The following is a 6,000-nucleotide window of genomic DNA, read 5'->3' on the forward strand; positions in this document are numbered from 1 at the left end:
CTGGGCTTGTAGATGGCCATCTTCTCCTTGTCTCTTCACTTCATCTTCGCTCTATGCATATCTGTCTCTGTGTCTAAATTTCCCCTTTTTATAAGTACACTAGTCATTGGATTAAGGTCCACCCTAATGACTCCATTTTAATTTAATTACCTCTGTAAACACTCCATGCCCAAATAAGGTCACATTCTAAGGTACTGAGGGATAGGACTCCAATAAATCCTTTTTTTTTTTGGAGGGGGGGGGTAGATACAATTCAACGCATAACAGTACTTGATGTATTGACTGAGCTGATTATTCTGTTTGCTCCCCATTTTCCACCTCTTGGTCTTGCTCTGTGTCCAGAAAGGGTGACCTTTACAAATGACAGCAATAGCCCCTCTCCCTCTGGCTTCCAGTTGGGTTGAGCCAATAGGAGGCACTGGGAGAAGATCAGAGAGCAGAAGAGGGAGATATTTGGTACAGTAAGTCCCCTACATACAAACGAATTTAGTTCCAAGAGCACGTTCATAAGTCCGATATGTTCGTAAGTCCAACAAAATTAGCCTAGGTACCCAACTAACACAATCGGCTATATAGTACTGTACTGTAATAGGTTTACAATACTTCTCACACAAATAATACGTAAAAAACAAACACAAAAAATAAAGAAAACATTTTTAATATTATAGTACAGTACCTTGAAAAGTGCAGTAGTACAACAGCTGGCATACAAGAGCTGGCATCGAGTGAACAGGCAAGAAGAATTACTGACTGGAGAAGGGAGAGGAGGTGGGAGATGGTAGAGCTGAAGGATCGTCAGCAATAGGAGATGGAAGGTAAGCTGCAATTTCACTCACGCCTGGCACAGGTTCGGGTTCCTTGCTGGAACCAGATGCACATTCGCATCTTTGAAAGTTCGCAACCTGAAGGTTCGTATGTAGGGGACTTACTGTATTTATTTGCTCCATTTCTGCCCCTCCTTGTCACTCCAGACCAAGGGGTAGAAAGGGTTTCCCAGCTGTTACTAGTGCCTGGAAACCTCAACATCTCTTTTTGGTCTTCTTAACCCTAACACACCTCTGTAAGTAGTAGATTAAATCCTTTGGTATGACATGAATTTCCTGTCAGGACCCTGACTAATACTTAGACATACAACATATTTTATATAGTTGATATACTATTTGTTAAGAAAAATATCCAAACACTGGAAATAAGGGAAAGGGGAGGAGACATGTCTTTTGCATGTCATACTGAGAGCATTGTGTAACAAAATTATTTAATTCTCTAGGAGAACATACCTGTGTTTGACTTTACTGTTTACTACTTGATTAGAGTCCAAACACTGTGAAGTTATATGGTAACTTGGAGATTATTTTTGTCTGGTTAAAAGGATAACTCCAAAGTTTATGGCTTTATTGCCCTGTGAGTTATTTAATCAGTTTTGTATCTTACATAGCACTTATTCTGACATTCTTTTTTATTAATGTCTATAGATACCCAGTCCATTAAATGCTCTTTGAATGCTAATTTCACTCAACCATTCCCCAAATGTTGGAGATTTAGGTTGCTTCTCATCTTTAGCTATTTTAAATAAGCTTTGCTGATGATACTCACTTTTCACTGTACTTCACATGTAGGCAAATGTTTGTGGGAAAAGAACAGTATAAAGTTTGCACTGGGCCTTGACTTCCCATATTCAGGATGGTCCTGCCCTTGTTTCCTTCCGTGTCCTACTGTCATCTCACCTCACCCCCAATGCAGCCAGCAGGGTGTTCTTCTGGGACTTACAGTCAGCTTGGGGCATGGTCAGTTTGGGGCATGGCCTGAGCACACTCGTTGCTAACAATAGCACCTGACATCTAGAGAGCCCTTACTATATCTAGACATTGTGCTAAGTGTCTGATATGCTTTATCTCTTCTGGTCCCCATGACTACCAGTCAGTCAGTCAGGCCCTGTTACTATCTCCCTTTTCTTCCTGTGAAGAGTCGAAGTTGGGATTTAAACCCAAGTCTGACCATAAAGTCTGTGCTATTTAGCACTGAGATGGGAATTGACTGTACATGTATTAAATACGTGAGGGAACAAATAAATGAATGATGGTCAAAACACTCCTGAAGGGCTTCCCTGGTGGCACAGTGGTTAAGAATCTGCCTGCCAATGCAGAGGACACGGGTTTGATCTCTGGTCTGGGAAGATCCCACATGCCACGGAGCAACTAAGCCCGTTGCTTAGTTGCTTAGCGCCACAACTACTGAGCCTGCACTCTACAGCCCGCAAGCCACAACTACTTAGCCCGCATGCCACAACTACTGAAGCCCGCGCTCCTAGAGCCCGTGCTCCGCAACAAGAGAAGCCACTGCAATGAGAAGCCTGCACATTGCAACGAAGAGTAGCCCCCACTCTCTGCAACTAGAGAAAGCCCACGTGCAGCAACGAAGACCCAACGCAGCCAAAAATAAAATAAATAAATAACTTTATATTAAAAAAAAAAACACTCTTGGAAGGGCTCAGCTGGAGGGTCAGTGTAGCCAAGTCTCACTAGCTGGGTGCAATACTAGCTGCGGATGCCTCCTCAGGCCTCCCCCTGGCCCCTCTACATGCTCTGCTCACCTGCCTTCTAGTTGTTGACTTAAAAAAAAAAAAAAGCACAACCTAGAGGTTGAAAATTATGTTTTATTTGGCTGACTTGCTGAGTATTGAAGCCTGGAAGTAGTCTCTCAGATACTCTGAGGCACTGCTCTGAAGAGGTAGGGGAGGAGCCAGGATATATAGGAATTTTTGCAACAAAGACCAGGTAGTGGGAACATTAGAAGAATAAGTTAATTAAAGGAAAAACAAACATCTCAATGTAATGAATTTAGCACTTTTCTTTGCATGGGATGATGCAAGAATCTGGGCTCATTGAAATTGTTCCTTTGATATGCACCTTAACTATCTAGGGCCAGTATCTTTTTTCCTCTCCATCCTGAATGCCCTCAGGGTGCACACTTGGGGTGGCTGCAGTGGCTGGTGACTTGATGGCCACAACATCCTTTGTTTACTGATATGGCAGGCGACATTTTTCATCCACATAGTTCAGGGGTTGGCAAACTTTCCTAAAGGGCCAGACAGTAAATATTTTAGGTTTTGCAGGTCAAGTATAGTCTCTGTCACATATTCTTTTTTTTTTTTTAAGTTTTTAAAAATGTGAAAACCATTATGTCATGGGCCATACGAAAACAGGCCATGAGCCATATTTGGCCCATAGGTTTTAGTTTACTGACTCCTGTTCCAGTGTTACCAAGTTCAAGCTCCCTCTGCTCACCATACAACAGGTCAATAAATCGGGAGACGAGGTGTTGAGACAAGGAATAGTGACTTTATTCAGAAAGTCGGCAGACCAAGATGGCGGACTAGTGTCCTAGACTACCATCTTATCGGTGTCTGGATGCTAGTTTCTTTTATAGAACAGAGCAGGGGAGGAGGTGAGGAAGTAAAGTAAAAAGGCCATAAGTCTAGCAAAACATCTCCTGGTTTTGGCCAGCCTCAGGAGGCGATGTGTTAATTATTTCTTTTCTGCAGCCATTCACAGGTGGGCAGGTCAGGGTGTTTCCCTGTGAGCTGAACAAAGAACACTTTAGTTTAACATTCAGCAGAAAGGTAGGGTTCCCTGAGGCAGTGCATTATGTATGCCTATAGCTATAGATAGAACAAAAGCAATGGAAAGCAAAGGTCAAAGTAAAAGAAACAGATCCAGCATGGAGTCAGATTTTGTTCTTCCCTGTTACACTAGGTCACTGATTCTCCCTGCAGATTTGTGTAATCTTCTGTTAAATCCAATGACTGCATTCTTCATTTTGGTTATTGTATTTTTTAGTTCTAGAATTTTTATTTGATTCTTTTTAATAGTTGCCAGTCCTCTGCCAAATTCTTAATTTTGTCTTTTATCTCCTTGGGCATAGGAAAGATAATTACTTTAAAGTCTGCATCTCATAATTCTAATATCTACCTATGTGGGTCTGTTTCTATTTTCTATAATTTCTGCTGGCTTTTTTTAATGGTATCTTTCTCTCTTATGTGTCTCATTATTTCTCATCAAATGCTGGACATTGTATTTGCAAAATTGTTTGTAGAAATGATTTGATGTATGGATGTTCTCTTCCTCCAGAGAAGATTTATGTTTACTTCAGTGTGGTATCTGAGCATGCCAGCAGTTTGGGATGCCCAGAGTCACTAGCCAAGTTCAGTGACTGAGATGATTCCAGGCTGAGCTATAGCTCTTGGGAGAGTTTACCTCTGGTTATAGGATGTAACCCTTTGGGGTAAAGACCCACGTCTTCTCCTATCTCCTTGACAGGTTCCTTAGCTTGGCAAGGCTGTGAAAAGATCTGCTCAGTTTCCTTACTGGAATTAGTATAAATGCCCAGGGGCAAAGCAGCTTCCTGGGCTTCCTTCTTCCAGATCCTGTGCAAGTAGCTCTAGTTAGCACTCTAGTGCCTTTACACAGACCATTTCTATCTCACCCATCTTCTCTAGCTGTCCTGAAGTTATGTACATGGGCCAAATCCCCTAGTCCACCATTCCAGAAGTGGGAATCTGGAGACAAATTCTCTATGCAAAGGAATTTGGACCTTATTATTGAAAGAGATAGTTGAGAAGAGGCTTATACTGTCCTTCAAAAATTCCAAAAAAGACAGAACAAACAAACAAATGAAAACCCACTAACACATAACTGCTAATTTGGTTTAAATTTCTTCTGTAGAATATTTTAATATACTACAATTGTTGAAACCTTTAATAAATAAAAACATTTCTAGGTTATTATTGATTATCTATGTTATACTCTAAAATCAACAAGGATTGACTGTATAATTTAAAATTCTTGTTGAAAAATTAAACAAACCAAATGAAAACATTTTCCTTTGTGAAACATAAATTTTCAACTGTAATTTTAACAGAAACATTCTTGAATTAAAAAAAAATAATAAGGGGCTTCCCTGGTGGTGCAGTGGTTGAGAGTCCACCTGCCGATGCAGGGGACGCGGGTTCGTGCCCTGGTCCAGGAAGATCCCACATGCTGCAGAGTGGCTGGGCCCGTGAGCCATGGCCGCTGAGCCTGAGTGCCCAGAGCCTGTGCTCCACAACGGGAGAGGCCACAACAGTGAGAGGCCCGTGTACAGAAAAATAAATAAATAAATAAGGATTCCATATTGAAGGTCATTTTCCTCTACTCAACCGAATAAGGCCTATTCATATATTCTCCATACTTACTATGATGCTTGGGCAGGTTTTGCTTCATAAAGTCTTTATTAGCATCCTGTTCTCTTTCTGTGCACAAGTGAAGTGGGCTGTTCTCAGGATCCAGCAGACATAAAAAATGTTATACTCTCCAATGTTACTGGGAGAAAAAAACCCAAACACTTACCTTCACTCCTAAGTCAGGGTGAGGCCCTGATTATGGAGCAGTCTTAACCATATAGGTCGTGGGCACTCTCCGGCCTGAGAAAGAGTACACCACAGCAAGGGTACCCCAGAGGCTATGGGAAGGAATCTACACTGTGTTGGTCCAGCAACAGCTAGCCTTGGCTTCTGTCCCTCTTTGAGGGAGACTTGACAACTGTGGTCTTGATCATTGGCTGGAAGAAAATCTCTTTGTTTACGAAAATAAAGGCTAAGATAAAAGGTAACCTCTTTCTCCTCACCTAGCCCAGGGATTGGAGGGTGGGATGTGATGGGTGAAACATCCCAGTCTTCCAAGGACCATTTTAACTCACACAATTTCTGTCTTGTGACTGCCACCTATCTGCCCCTCTTGTCCACTACCTATTATCTCTGATTCTGTGATACTGGCCAAAGTGGTGGGTGTGGGTCTTGCCAGGTAATTTGGATTTGCTGAGCCTACCTTGTCCTACCCAAGCCACTCCTTTACCCGTTTTTGAGAACCACTGGTGTGATTTTTCATGGTTTTTCCTTTATTGGGTGGTCTTCCTCCTGGTCTGTATTTGCCTGGTCATTTTAAGATGGGCAAAATTTTCTAAAAA

Source organism: Monodon monoceros, unplaced genomic scaffold (assembly GCF_005190385.1).
Source record: "Monodon monoceros isolate NGI ecotype Baffin Bay Population unplaced genomic scaffold, NGI_Narwhal_1 Super_Scaffold_22, whole genome shotgun sequence".
In the NCBI taxonomy this organism is placed as follows: domain Eukaryota; kingdom Metazoa; phylum Chordata; class Mammalia; order Artiodactyla; family Monodontidae; genus Monodon; species Monodon monoceros.